This window comes from Nannospalax galili, unplaced genomic scaffold, assembly GCF_000622305.1.
Source record: "Nannospalax galili isolate Female #2095 unplaced genomic scaffold, S.galili_v1.0 scaffold135, whole genome shotgun sequence".
NCBI lineage: Eukaryota > Metazoa > Chordata > Mammalia > Rodentia > Spalacidae > Nannospalax > Nannospalax galili.
This window is the reverse complement of record NW_008338998.1, coordinates 2,064,766-2,078,899: the sequence shown is the minus strand read 5'-3', so window position 1 is coordinate 2,078,899 and position 14,134 is coordinate 2,064,766. Positions and strand designations below refer to the sequence as shown.

At 40.2% G+C, this 14,134-nt stretch overlaps 1 protein-coding gene across 5 annotated transcripts in view; it reads right to left on the bottom strand.

The window, feature by feature from the left end:
- The window catches only part of Gabra5 (gamma-aminobutyric acid type A receptor alpha5 subunit), a 124,132-nt gene that overhangs the window by 30,773 nt on the left and 79,225 nt on the right, over positions 1 to 14,134 (bottom strand). The gene's annotated exons all lie outside the window — the stretch shown is intronic.

Here is a 14,134-nt window from a genome sequence, read left to right as displayed (position 1 = left end):
TGAGAAATGTATAGTATGTAAAATGGTTGTGCTAGCCCAGGAGCTCTGAAGAAAGTGGCATTTTAGATGAGGCTTTATTTACAAGATCTATGGAATATTCAGGAGTCTCCATGTGTCCCTCAGGAGAAATGAAGCTACAGATGTCAAGGTCCTGCAGGATCATACCCAAGGTGCCTAAGGACAAGCCAGGCATGCAACGAAGAGGGAAGGAAGAAAAACGAGTCTCAGTGCTATTCTAAGGCATTAAATTTGTACCTAAGTCAGGTAGACCCTAAACAAGAGGGCTCAGAACAAGTATGTGACCTGTTCTAATTTAACCAATAAGAGGATCTGTCTGCCTGGGTGAGACAGAATAAAATGTAGGTGGGAAGGGACAGGAAAGGACAGGCAACATTAAAATCATCTTGCTGAGAGACAATGGTGGTCAGCAGTGGAGAGAAGAGAAATGATGGATGCAGTTTATTAAAGCTTATCTAATCAATGTGATAAAGGGGAAATGCAGTTGTTTCTACTGAGTAAAACAGCGAGGTCCCAGGGGCCCTGGTGAAAGAGCAGCAGTCCAGGGCCTCTGTGTTGGGGGCAGAACCCTGGGAAGAGAAGGTATGCTCGGGGCGCTGGGCAGACAGGGTGCACACAAGCTCAGAGTTCCCAAATATGGTAGTGGTATGCCCAAGGCATAGGCTAAGGGGTCACCTATGCCCTCCCATGGCACTGCAGGGTCTAGAATTTGACCAGATGAGGGGTAACAGCAGCAAATTGCCACCACAGTGGGAGAGTACAAGCTGTAGACGGCGGCTGAGGGAGGGATGCCTAAGGCCCCAGAACTGCATTAGCATCTCCTTTGGAGCTTGGGTATCTGAGCTGTCCTCCAGCCTCTGCAGTCAAGCCAGCATACCTGCCCCAAAGCTCAACCAGAGATCTTGATAAATGTTCCATGTGGCTAAGGGAGCTGCAACACCATGAGAGCAAAGCTGCATGCTTCCAGTCCCAATGACAGATTAAACATCTGTGTGCCTTTGTGGGAGAGAAATCCGCAGTGCCTCAGCAGCTGGAGGATGCACTACAGAGATGGGCTACAGTACAGGGACAGCCTCCCAGCAAAGGGGCCAACCCACACCACCCAGAGTGCCTGGAGCAGCCATTCTTGGGTCTCACATGCAAAGCACAGCAGAGATAAGCCAGAATAGTCTGGTGAATGACTGCTTGTTACTGCAAAGCACTGTCTTCTTTATAAACTACTGCTACTCTGATTTTTATTCTGGACACAAACAAATATTCATAGTTGTGAAAAATACCAAGATAAAATGTATTGGCAAACATGAAGCTTTATATTCTGGGCATGTATTGCTTTTTGACATTGCCCCCCATCCTCACTTTTTTACAAAACATTTTTTATTGTTCAAGAATGTCATAAATATATATATATATATTTTATCAAATCCATCCCCCATTCCCTGTCTTTCAACTTACCTCCATTCACCCCACCACTTTTCCCTCCCAACTTCATGTGTTCTTTTTTAAAAAACCCACTAAATCCATGTAGTACTCCCTGTGTGTAGGACCATCTACTGATGCATGGGTAGCCTCTCAGGGGCCACATCCCTGAAGTAAAATGACCGTCCCTCTCCCAGAAGCCATCAGTTGGTAACAGCTCATCAACAAAGGGTGAGACCTTATGAGGCCCTCCCCAGTCCATGCTGAGGTTTGGCTAGCTTGATCTTGCAGACATCTCGTATATGCAGTCATAGTCATTGTAAATTCATGTGCACAATAGACCGGTCATGTCCAGAAAAACAGTGTTTCCTTGTAGTCATCCAGTACCTGTGGATTTTATGATCTTTTCATCCCCTCTTCCACAATGATCCCTGAGTCTTGGGAAGAGGAGGTGTAACAAAGATGTCTCATTCAGTACTAAGCACGCCAGAATTTTATTCTCTGCACACTAACCAATTTTGGCTCTTTGTGTTAATCCCTATCTACCCAAAAAGAGGCTTTTATGATAAGAGTTGAGAGATGCACTAATCTGTGAATACAAAGATTAGTTCTTAGAGGGCAGTTTAATTACCATGTAGACTTAGCAGAATAAGTATAAGGTTTTCCCCTAGAGTCTATGACCCAGCCAGCCATAGGATTTGGCCAGGTTAATAGTACCAGATAGGAATTCTAGTGGAGCAAGCCTTAAAGCCAATCCAAAATGTAGTTTGTTACTGCCATAATACTTGTACCACTATTGCACCAGTGACCATAATGTGCCAGGCCAGTAGTTATTATAGCTTGCATGGTTCATGGCTGGGTAAGATTGTTGGTATTTTTTCTCCTTCAGTAGCATGCATAGCATCTACCAGGACTATGAAAGTTCACCAAAAGGAATGAAGTTTCTAATGGCACCAGATTGATTTCTCCATGTAAACATTCAGGTTCATGTGGTATCTTCAGCAATAGGGTCTTACTATCAAGTTCTGGGGTAATTGAGCAATGGAAATCACATGTAATATTTAAAGGGTCTATGAGACACCATTGGCTAAGAATTTGAAAAGAGGTAACCCAATCCTGGCCCTGGGCTTTTTGCTTGGTAGTCCATGTCTCTAGTGAGGTTAACACCACTTAAACTCCTTTTATATATATGTGTGTGTATACATTTTTGGAAGCCTCTACAGTAGTAGGTTTCCATAGGGCTTTTTCAAAGAACTTAAGTGTTGTTTATCCTTCTCCATACTCCCTCCTCAACTCTGCCCACCTATCACACACCCCAACTTATCCATTCCTCATCCATCATTTCCATTTGCTGCTTCACACTCCTTCTATTCTGACCCCAATCCTTGAAATCCCCATCCCAAGGCCCCTAACTAGTTTCCTGCCTTTTATGGCTACTCCAACTTAGACACACATATCTAAAGATTCAGACATATGGAAAGATTCCAATCTAGCATCCACACATGTGAGAAAACATGTGCTGTTTGCCGTGCTTGGTCTGGTTTACCTCACACAGAATGACAGTTGACAGCTTTGTTTACCTGAAAATTCCATTGTGTAAATGTACCACACTGTGTATTCATCAGTTGATGGACATCTAGGCTGTTTCAGTTTCCTAGTTATTGTGAATAGGGCAGCAAGGAACATGGATGGGTAGCCCTTTGGGAATACACCTGGATATATATATAGTGTGTGTGTGTGTGTGTGTGTGTGTGTGTGTGTGTGTGTGTGATCATATGGTAGATCTATTTCTGGCTGTTTGAAGAACCTCCACACTGATTTTCATACTGAGTAAATGTTCTGCTTTCCCACATGCATGCCAGAATTTGTTGTCATTCACTTTTTTTGATCTTAGCCATTCTGACTGGAGTAAGATGAAACTGAATAAATTTTTATTTCTTGGAAAGCAAAATATATTGAAAATTTAAAAAAGAAAAAAGAAAAATATATATATGCCATTTGTATGTCTTCCTTTGAGGACTCTGTTTAGTTCCATGCCACATTTTCTCATTGGGTTGTTTGTGTTCTTGGTGTTTAGTTTTTTAATTTTTTTTTGTATAAACAGTAACCTTCTGTTAGATTTATACAGCTAGTAAAAAGCTTTTCCAATTATGTGAGTGGCCTCTTCCCTGCAATGATGGTGTTCTTTTTTTGTACAGAAGCTTTTTTTGTTTTATGAGAGCCCAGTTCTCAATTGTTTATCTTAATCCCTGTACTACCAGAATCCTATTCAGAAATTTCTTACCTATGCAGCCCCCCCTTTTAGAAAAAATTAGGTTTTTTGAAACAGAGTCTCCCATAACCCATGCTGGCCTATAAGTTGAAACTTATTACCTATTTTCTCCTCTAACAGATTCAGGATATCAAATCTTATGTGGAGATCCTTGATCTATTTGGAGTTGTTTCTTTCCTGCAGGGTGAGATAAGGATCTAGTTTCTTTCTTCTACATGTAGCTATACAATTTGACTAACATGATTTGTTGAATGCTATATTTTTTCCCACGTGTATTTTTGGCTTGTCAAAAATCAGGTGGCTGTGGGAGAATGGGCTTATATTTGGGCCCTTAATTCTATTCCATTGATCAATGTGTCTGCTTATATGCCAGTACCATGCTGTTTGTATTATTTTAACTCTGTGATAGCACTTGAAATCAAGAATGGTGATACCTCCAGCAGTGTTTTTATTATTCATATTTGTTTTAGCTATCCTTGTTCTTTTGTGATTCCGTACAAATTTTAAGATTTTTCTTTTTCAGTTTAGGAATTGTGCTGAATCTTTAGATTGCTTTTGATATGATGACCATTTTCACAATATTAATCCTATTGACCCATGAGCAGGGGAGGTTCTTCCATCTTCTGGTGTCTTTGATTTTTTTCTTTGGCGTTTTTGTTTTTTAGTTAGTTTATTTGTTGAGACAGGTTTTCACTGTGCAGCCCTGGCTGGCCTGGAACTCAGAGATCTGCCTGCTTCTGCCTCCATAATGCTGGTATTAAAGGTGTGTGCTACCAACCATACCCAGCTTCTTTCTTCAATGTTTAAAGTTTTTATTATACAAGTCTTTCATTTCCTTGGGTATGGTTTTTTTTTTTTTTTTTTTTTTTTTTTTTGAGATAGATTTAGGCTATTGTGAATGGGATTGTTCCCTGATTTCTCCCTCAGTATGTTTTTCACTGGCATATAGTAAAACTACTGATTTTTGCATGTTAACTTTGTATCCTGTCACTGTTGAACTTTAGGACATTTTTGGTGAAATCTTATGATCATTTCTCTGGAGAATCATACCATCTGCAAATAAGGATACTCTGACTACATACTTATCTATTTCTACTACTTTATCTACTTCTGCTGATTTATTACTCTAGCTAATAGTAACATGAGTAGAAAGAGTGAACATCCTTGCATTGTTCCTGATTTCAGTTGAAATGTTTTCAGTTTTTCTCTGTTGATAACGATTTGGTTATTGGTTTCCTGTGTATTACTTTTTAAAAAAATAAATAATTTATTGGGAATTTCATACATGCATATAAGGTGGTTTGATCAAATCCATGCCCACTCCCTCCACTCCAACTCCTCCCACATATCCCCATCACTTTTTTCTGATAACTTCATGTATCCTTCTCTGATTTATTTATTTTTATGGGGCTTTTGGCTATTCTACCATTCCCCCCTCTGAAGAGGTAATCTTAAAATCTTTTAAGGATTAGCTACAAGCTCCCAAATACTTTTGATATTTTTGCCCTTTGGAACAGAGTATGGTGCTAAGAGGCCCAAGGACATTTTGACTTCTGGCCAAGAAACTGGCTACTTTTCTTTGGGGTCTTTTTACCCTAACTGCTGTATATTACTTTTTTATGTTGAGCTAGGTCCCCTACATCTCTCATCTCTTCAGAAGGATATTAGATTTTGTCAAAGGCCTTTTCTGCATCTAAATAGATGGTCACACTATTTCTGTCCTTCAGTCTAATTATGTGGTGGATTACATGTATGGATTTGGAACTGTTGAATCATCCTCACATGTTTAGGCTGAAGATAATTATGTTAGATTATCTTTGTGATATGCTCTTGAATTTAGTTTATAAAAGTGTTTTATTGACAATCTTTGCATCTATGTTCATTGAGAAGATTGGTCTATATTTTTTTTGGTGTGCTTTTATCTGGTTTAAGTATCAGTGTAATCCTGGCTTCATAAAAAGAATTTCAAAGTCATCCCTCCTTTTCTACTTTGGGAAGTAGTTTGATAAGCATCTGTTAGGTTCCCTTTAAAGTTTCAGTGAAATTCTGCAGTAAATCCATCTAGGCCTGGGCTTTTTTGTCATTGTTGTTGGGAGGGTTTTGTTGCTATTTAAATCTCCTTTCTGGTTATGGATCTGTTTAATCTTTTCTTTGTTTAATTTGGCATGTCATAGACAGTGAGAAATTAATTTATTTCTTTTAGGTTTTCCAATTTGGTGGAATAAATGGTTTTGAAGCATATCCTTACAATCCTCTAGAATTCATTGTCTGTTCTAATATCTTTTTTTCATCTCTAATTTTTGAGTCTTCCATTTCTTTTTGGTAAAGGTCTGTCAATCTTGTTAATCTTTTTAAAGGCCCTACTCTAAATTTTATAGATTCACTGTATTTTTAAAATTTTCTATTTTATTAAGTTCTGCCCTGATCTTATTTCTCTCATCTACTGGTTTTGGGTGTTGTTTTATCTTTATTTTTCCATGGCCTTCTGGTTCCTTCTGATTTCTTTTTTTTGTAGTCACTTGGAGCTATAAATTTTCCTCTTAGGATTGCCTTCATTGCATCCCATAATTTTTTGTATGTTTAGTTTTCATTTCTATTAAATTGTGGGAAAATTTAATTTTTTCTTTATTTCTTGAGTGATCCATTCATCATTCAATAGCATGTTGTTCAACCTCTATGACTACATTTATCTTCTGTGAGTTTCTACTGTTAGTGGTATTTGGGGTATTTTTGGTCTTTTTGAGACAGGGTCTCCTTGTAACCCCAGCTGTCCTGGAACTTACTATGTAGACCAGGCTGGCCTTAAACTCACAGAGATCCACCTGCCTCTGTCTCTTGAGTGCTGGGATTAAAGGTGTGTGCCACCACACCCAGCTTGATATTTGGTTTTATTCCATTGCAGTCAGATAAGATACAAGGGATTATTTCAGTTTCTTTGTATTTGCTGAAATGTATTTTGTCCCCCAATATGTGGTCTATTTCAGGGAAGGTTCCATGAGCTTCTGAGAAGAATGTGTGCTCTCTAGTGTTTTGATGGAATATACTATAGACATCTGTTAGGTTCATTTGATCTGTGATGTCATTTAGCTATATGATTTCTCTGTTCATTTTTTTGCCTGGATAATCCATCCATCAGTGAAAGTGGGGGTACTGAAGTAATCTACTATTAGTATTTTGGGGATGATATGTTGCTTTATGTCAAGTAGCATTTGCTTATGAAACTGGGTGCAAATTTGCTGCATACATTTTTAAGGCTGTAATGCCCTCTTGATTAATTTTCTGTTTGAAGTATATTTTTTCAGGTATTTGGATAGCAGCTCCTGTTTGTTTCCTGGTTTCATTTGCTTAGAATACCTTTGCCCATTCTTTCACTCTAAAATAGTTTCTATCTTTGATGATGAGGTGTTTCTCAGAGGGAGAGAAAACAATGGACCTTGATTTTTAGTCTGAGTCTTTTGGTTGAGGAATTGAAACTATTGATGTTCAAAGCTATTACGGCAAGATGTGCATTTATTCCTGTCATTTTGATGATTATACAGTGTCTGTATACTTAGTCTTCCTTTGTTTACTCAATGAACTAATATTGTTATTTTTGCTGTCACCTCTTGGATATGCTTATTGTTTTCTTCAGCCTGAAGTATTCCTTTTAGTATCCTCTGTAGGGCTGACTTAGTGGTCATAAATTATTTAACATTATTTTATTATGTTAAGTTCTTTCTCTTTTGATTATGACTGATAGTTTTGCTGGGTATAGTAGTCTGGGGTAGCATCTGTAGTCTTTCAGAATTTGTAATACTTCAGTCCAAGCTATACAGGCTTCTAGAGTCTCTATTGAAAAACCATCTGTTATTATGATAGGCCTGCCTTTGTATGTGATTTGGTCTTTCTTGCAGCTTTTGCTATTCTTTCTTTGTTCTGTACAATGAGTGTTTTGATTATTATATGATGTGGGGAGTTTCTTTTCTCATCCTACCAATTGGTGTTCTGTGTAACTCTTGAACCTAGATAAGCATCCTTTAAATTTTGTAAATTGTCTTCTAGGATTTTGTTGAGAATATTTTCAGTGTGTTTGACCTGGGTTTATTCTCCTTCCTCTTTACCTATTTTTCATAGACTTGGATTTGTTTTATTTCCCATGGTTTCTGCATTTCCCTTCATGTGTTTTTCTAGATTTATCATTTTCTTTGAGTGATTCAGTTCTTCTACCTTGTCTTCAAAACCTGATATTCTTGACTTGATCTATTCCATGGTGAGGCTTTCCACTGAGCTTTATGTTTGACTTACTTAGTATTTCATTTTTTGGTCTTCATTCTAGTATTTATTCATATCTTCTTTGAGTGACTTAAACATATTTATAATTGCTATTTTGAATTCATTGTCCTGTGTGTCATTTAATTTGCTTTCCTCAATGAGTATCACTGTGGGTATACTAATTTTAGAAGAGACATACTGTCTTAGATTTTCATGTTGTTTGTGTTCTTAAAATGGACCTGGGCATCTGGAGTTAGGCGGTTGATAGTGTCTTTTGGTATGGACAGACTGTAGGCTTCAGATTAGGAAGTTTACACTGACCTCACATATTTCCATCACAGACATTGTATATCTCTACATGTTCTAGGCCATGTATATTGAAATCTATTTCAATACTTATATCATTTCCTATGCAGCTCTCTTCTGCATCTTTGAATGGAGATTCTCCTTGGGTGTGTGATACTCAATACAATATATTTTTCCAATAACCAGAACACATGGCCATGTGGTGGGCCAGCTTACAAGGCTGCTGAGTTAGAGAGGTCAAACCATGAGAACATGATGGAAGCCCTAATATATTCTCATTACTGAACACCAAACCAAGGAAACAGAGGAGACCTTATCTCAGAACCTAATGAGATGGCACAAAAAATGCTCAGCTCATATTTCCTGGTATTCTTTCAAAGCTATTTTTAATTAGCATTATCTTCTGTTACCAACTTTTAGGCAACATGGAAATTTTTTTTTCAAAAGTACAGCACTGGGATACTCCTAATTAAAGGCTTTCTGTCACAACTTCTCCAGAAGATGAAGCCTTGGGGGGTAAGGAGATTCCTCAGTGTAAGTAGCTCTTTAAATGTCTGCTTACAGGCTGGCTGAGTTCCATAGAATGGCTGTAAGATGTCTGTCTTTTCCTTCATATATAAATGGTGCAGACACCTGACTAACAGAGCTGTGGGACCCAGACACAGATATGAGGAAAGCAATCTAGCTGGATTCTGGCCAGAGGAAGATTAACAAAGGAATCTTTTCTGGGCAGGAAGCAAACTCCTGCTTCCTGCTGTCCCCAGGCTGGTTCTGGATGGTTCTGCTTCCTTTGTCCTGAGCACCTATCCTGCATCTCTTCCTCACTATACTGGCCTCATGGCAGAGACATCTGGACTCTGCAGCTGGCATTCAACAGGGGTTTCACTTACAATGAGGGAGCTGTGTTGTTAACAGACCCCCTTCGTTTTCCCTCCCACATGAGCCTGGAGTCTCCTCTTGGCCAGGAGGAATAAAAAATAAGATGGTTCAACAAGCCTTAGAAGACATGAGCAAGATGGGAAACATGAATCCGAAAGCACACAAGGAGCTAAGAATTTTGGAGCTCTAGGATATGAAAGGGAACTGTTCAGGGAGATGGGAAATGTCAGGGAATGCAGATATTTGTCTCAAGAGAGCACAAGACATAGGAAACACTTTGCTCCTGAGTTACTGTTTGGTGATAAATTTACTAAGGAGGAAAAAGAAAAGGAATGGAGAACAGGTGACATGTGGGGCCCAGAAAGCCACAGAGAACCCAGGGGTGCTGTGAAGAATGACAGACTCTGGGGGTATCCATACCTCCAAATTTGAAATTGGATCATGTAGTCTTGGAGCCACACTGGAGGTGCTGGCAGCTGGGACAGTCTAAGCTTTCCAGGGCATGAGCCTACTCAGCTCCATCTGCCCAACTCAGAGCAGTGGACTACAGGTGGCACACAGTTGCCGATGCTCCTTCTTGGGCTTGGAGGCAGAGCATCATATTCAGGGAAAGGCTGTGGATGACCAACAGGGAGGGCTGCCTTGGGGGGAAGCTGGGCTGATACCTGTCCTTTGCTGAGCATGAGTCTGTAAGCCCATCCTCACTGTTTGGGAATAGGATCAGATATTAGAAAGTAATGTTTACTTTCTAGTAAAGGTCTAACAGACTAAAATAACGGTATTTAAATCACACAATGAACCTTATCTACAACACATAATAATAACTCATATGTTCTTACTTTCAAACTGTCAGTATTAAAAAGACTTATTGATATTGCTTATGTTAACAGCATTAACTGAGAAGAACAGAAAGAGGCAGTGTGCCCTCTGGCATATCTGTCAGTTCAACATGGTTGAGTTCCACTCTCCTCAAAACACCAAGGGTGGAACAGCTGGCCCTCATGCTCCTCTCAGCATCCAATGCTGAATTCTCTCTGGGTCAGTGATGTGGCAATCCATCTTTCTGCTGGGATGACAGTACAGGAGGAGTCAGGCTTGCTGGGTGCCATTTGTCATGACTCCTCGGCCAGGCATCAACAGAATGGCACAGGAAGGGGAGTCGGCCAGGCATCAACAGAATGGCACAGGAAGGGGAGTCGGCCAGGCATCAACAGAATGGCACAGGAAGGCTGAGGCATTTTCCCTCACATCTAACTTGGAGACAGACTCATCTCTGCTTCCCTTCAGACCTCTTTCTCTGCCTGACACGTTCAAGCTTGTCCAGTGCTACATATCTGGGTAAGGGTGGCAGTGGCACAGTCAGCTGTGGTCTGACAAGGCCTTTCAGAAGCCGAGATCTCCTACTAACAATGAATAAGAAAATGATGATGATATGAGCTACCAGAATGATCATGAGAAAACTCATTGAGCGCTAAGCCTCTATTTTCCCACCTGTAGTTTGGAGATAGCAATGCCCACTTCAAAGGGTCAGAGAGAAGCAAAGCATATACATGGTAGTCACATGTTTAATAAATGCCTGACACATACTAGGTGTTTAATGAATGATAGTTTTAATCAATGTAAACAAAAAGAAAGAAGGATTTCAGTTTGGCATCAAATGCAGTCTCATGAAAAGACCCTTGTACTTAAGTTTATTTTTCATTTTCCCCACTTCTTTCCTTTCTTCCTTCTTTTCTATTTTTCTTTCTCCTTCTCTCCCTCTCTCTTTTAATGGGTACTGGAGATTGAACCTAGAGCTTCCCACAAACTGAGTATACACTACCTCTGAACTATGACCCCAGCCTTCAGTTTACTTCTTCTTTGTCATTCCAAACCAGAAACAGCCTGTGGAGACAGCAGCCAGCCTTATCTGGTGGGTTGTACAGGGACACCCAGAAACTGTTGGTCACTGTGTAAGATATTGTGCTGCTCAGCATTAATTGAATCTGACATTGAAAAAAATGCAGATTAGAATGGATTTGGAAACACTGTGATTTGAAAATGTACAGGATTCGATGTCTCTAGACTCTCTCTCCTATAAAACAAGGGTAGAAATGCAGGATTAACTACCTTAGGAAACCAGGTCACACACCAAGCACATGTCTCCTGGGCTGGAAACCAAGTCAGCATCCAGCACATCAATTGTAAAATGCAGAAAAGAAACTTTGCAAAATGTAAATGTCTATCCCTGCAGCATCTCTGCCAGCCTATTGGGTCAACGTCCCTCCCTCGAATTCAGAGGGGAGCATTGCTTCAGTGGGGTTGCCACTGGCCAGATTCAACACAGAGGTAAGAAATGATAAGCAGGCATGTGAATGGTAACACGTCTGCCATGTTAGCGTCTAAGCTGCAGAGCAGGATCACAGTCACCAGAACAGGCACTCCAGGACTTGCAAAGGTGATGGATGTCTGACTGTGGGAGAGTCAGTGAAACTGCAACTCATGTCTCTGGGCTTCAGTAAGACCAGAACAGGTGAAAGGAGAGGGGCAAGAGGGCCAGGAGACAGGGAAGCCTTGCAGAAAAGTCACATGTGCAATGTCCTGCCCTCATAAACCAGCCAAATAGCAGCTGCTTCAGGGGAAAATGGTATTTTCCAAGTCACCTAGTCTCCCCATTGTGGTGTTGTAGTTGAACAACATCCCTCTTTCTCACTACACCTCCATGTTTCTCTTCTGGTCACCACTGCCCTCAGCTCTTGTCTTTCTGGCTGCCTCCTGGCAATCCCTAGCTCTTGGTTCCACCTACATGAACAGTCATGTCAACATGGCCTTTTTTTGCTCAGTGAACACCAACTCTGCCTATTTATGGCCCCTGTGTTTGAGCTGTGGTGTTAACCTTCATTACCCTGAAACAAGCTTCTCTCTTTTAAATCTATCTCTATTGTTTTGATCTATGTATACATTTTAAGAGCGCATCAGAATCCCTAGAACTGGAGTTACAAATGGTTATTAGCCATCATGTGGGTGCTGAGAACCAAACCCGGTTCCTCTGTAAGAGCAGCCAGTGCTCGTAACTCTGGAGCCATCTCTCTAGCCCGGTCTATCATTTTCTGACAAGAATGTTAACCATCAATTTTATTAGTGTTAAATAAACATCACTATCTACTGTGGTGGCCACGCTGTCTACTGGATCACTAAATTTCATTCCTGTGGTTGGTCTGACTTTCATGACCTTTTCTGATAGCCACTCTCCACTTTCCTCCTCTAGCATCTGACAACAATCCTTTCCCCTTTGTATTTCTTTGAGAATGACGTTTTTAGAGCACATATATGCACAGATCACATGGTATTTATCTTTCAGTAACTGGCTTGTTTCACTGGAGTCTTGACTAACAGATGAGTTGTTTCTGGTGCTCTCCTCTAATTCCCATGATGCTTCCTTACATCTATGCCCTACAAGGTTCACTTCAAAACATGATCTCCATGATGAGCTAGTTCTCTCATCTGTGAAGACCAAGTGGCTTCTAACTGCACAAAAATATTTAACCCAATTTCCTAAACATGCCCATCCTCAGCTTCTTGGGAGAATCCTGTAGTCATGCTTCTATGCCCCTCACTGTGCCCACACCCGCTGACACCCTGGTCTTCCAAATGGTATCATCAGTGTGGTGGCATTAGGAAGTGGGTTAATAAAGAACCTGATTAATGTGATAGAGTCCTCAAGAAAGGAGTTGAGCCCTTACCAGACTGCTCCAAAGAGATCTCTTGCTCCTTCTACTCTTTGAGATTATACTAAAGAGACAACCTTCTACGAAGAGGAAGCGACTCTCTGTGGATACCAAATCTACCAGCAACTGGACCTCAGCCCTCGCTGCCTCCAAAGACATGGGGAATGAATATATTAAAATAATACTAAACACAAAAATATATATAAATATTGTTTGTGAGCAATGTAATCAATGATTCCAAGGGCCCAAACAGATTAAGACCATACTCAAAGCATCTTTTAAACAGTGTTTATCTTAGTCTGCACCTGTGCCCTCTTGCTGTGTCTTCATAGGGGATAAAGTAAAGAGATTTCTCTGGGACTCTTCTGTAATTGAGGCTCCATCCTCATGATCCAAATAATCATCCAAAGCCTCCACCTCCTAACATTATGCATAATACATTGGAAATTCTGTTTCAAAACATGAACAGAGGGGCCACAATCATTCAGACCATGACAAAAGTCAATATTAACTATGGCATCATCACAATTGTTTGAAAAATATCTGAATTTGACACAGCATAATGTTGTTTCTACAGCTCAGAAACTTTGATATTCATAGACTAGGCTGTATGTGCTGGAACACACGTACTCTGGCTAAGCCACTTGTGCACTGGGCATAATGAACGCAAGAGCCCAGTCAGAATTCTACACTCAGAATGCACTAACAGGTCATTACAGTGGGATTTACAACCGATGTCCTCACCAAAGAGGTTTCTAGTGGTAATTCAGTGCATGTTTCGGTGACTCCAGACCTTATCTCATGATTTGATCTAATATTTATTACATCATTCAAAGAATAAAATGAGCAGAAGAATGAGGACCTTCTTTTTTCTTTTACAAATAGTTTTGTTTGGGGCTGGAGAGATGGTTCAGTGGCTAAGAACACTGAGTGTTCTTGCAGAAGACCCGGGTTTAAATCCCAGCACCCACAAGGCAGCTAACAACTGTCTGTAAATCCAGTTCCAGGGGATCCAACAGCCTCTTCTGTCTTCCTCAGGCATTGCATGACATGGGTGCACTTTCCTACACGCAGGCAATACACACATACACATAAAATAAAAATAATAAATAAAACAATTAAATTTGATTAAAGCACCACAGGTGTAAGTCATGCCACTATCCCTCAGGAATTTCTAGGAAACATGGCTGTATCAGCCAGGGCTAACTTCAACATTTGCTTTAGTTCTTGAGATTAGGGGCAGCGATAAGAGAGCCATCTTATAACGTACTTCTGCATTACAGGA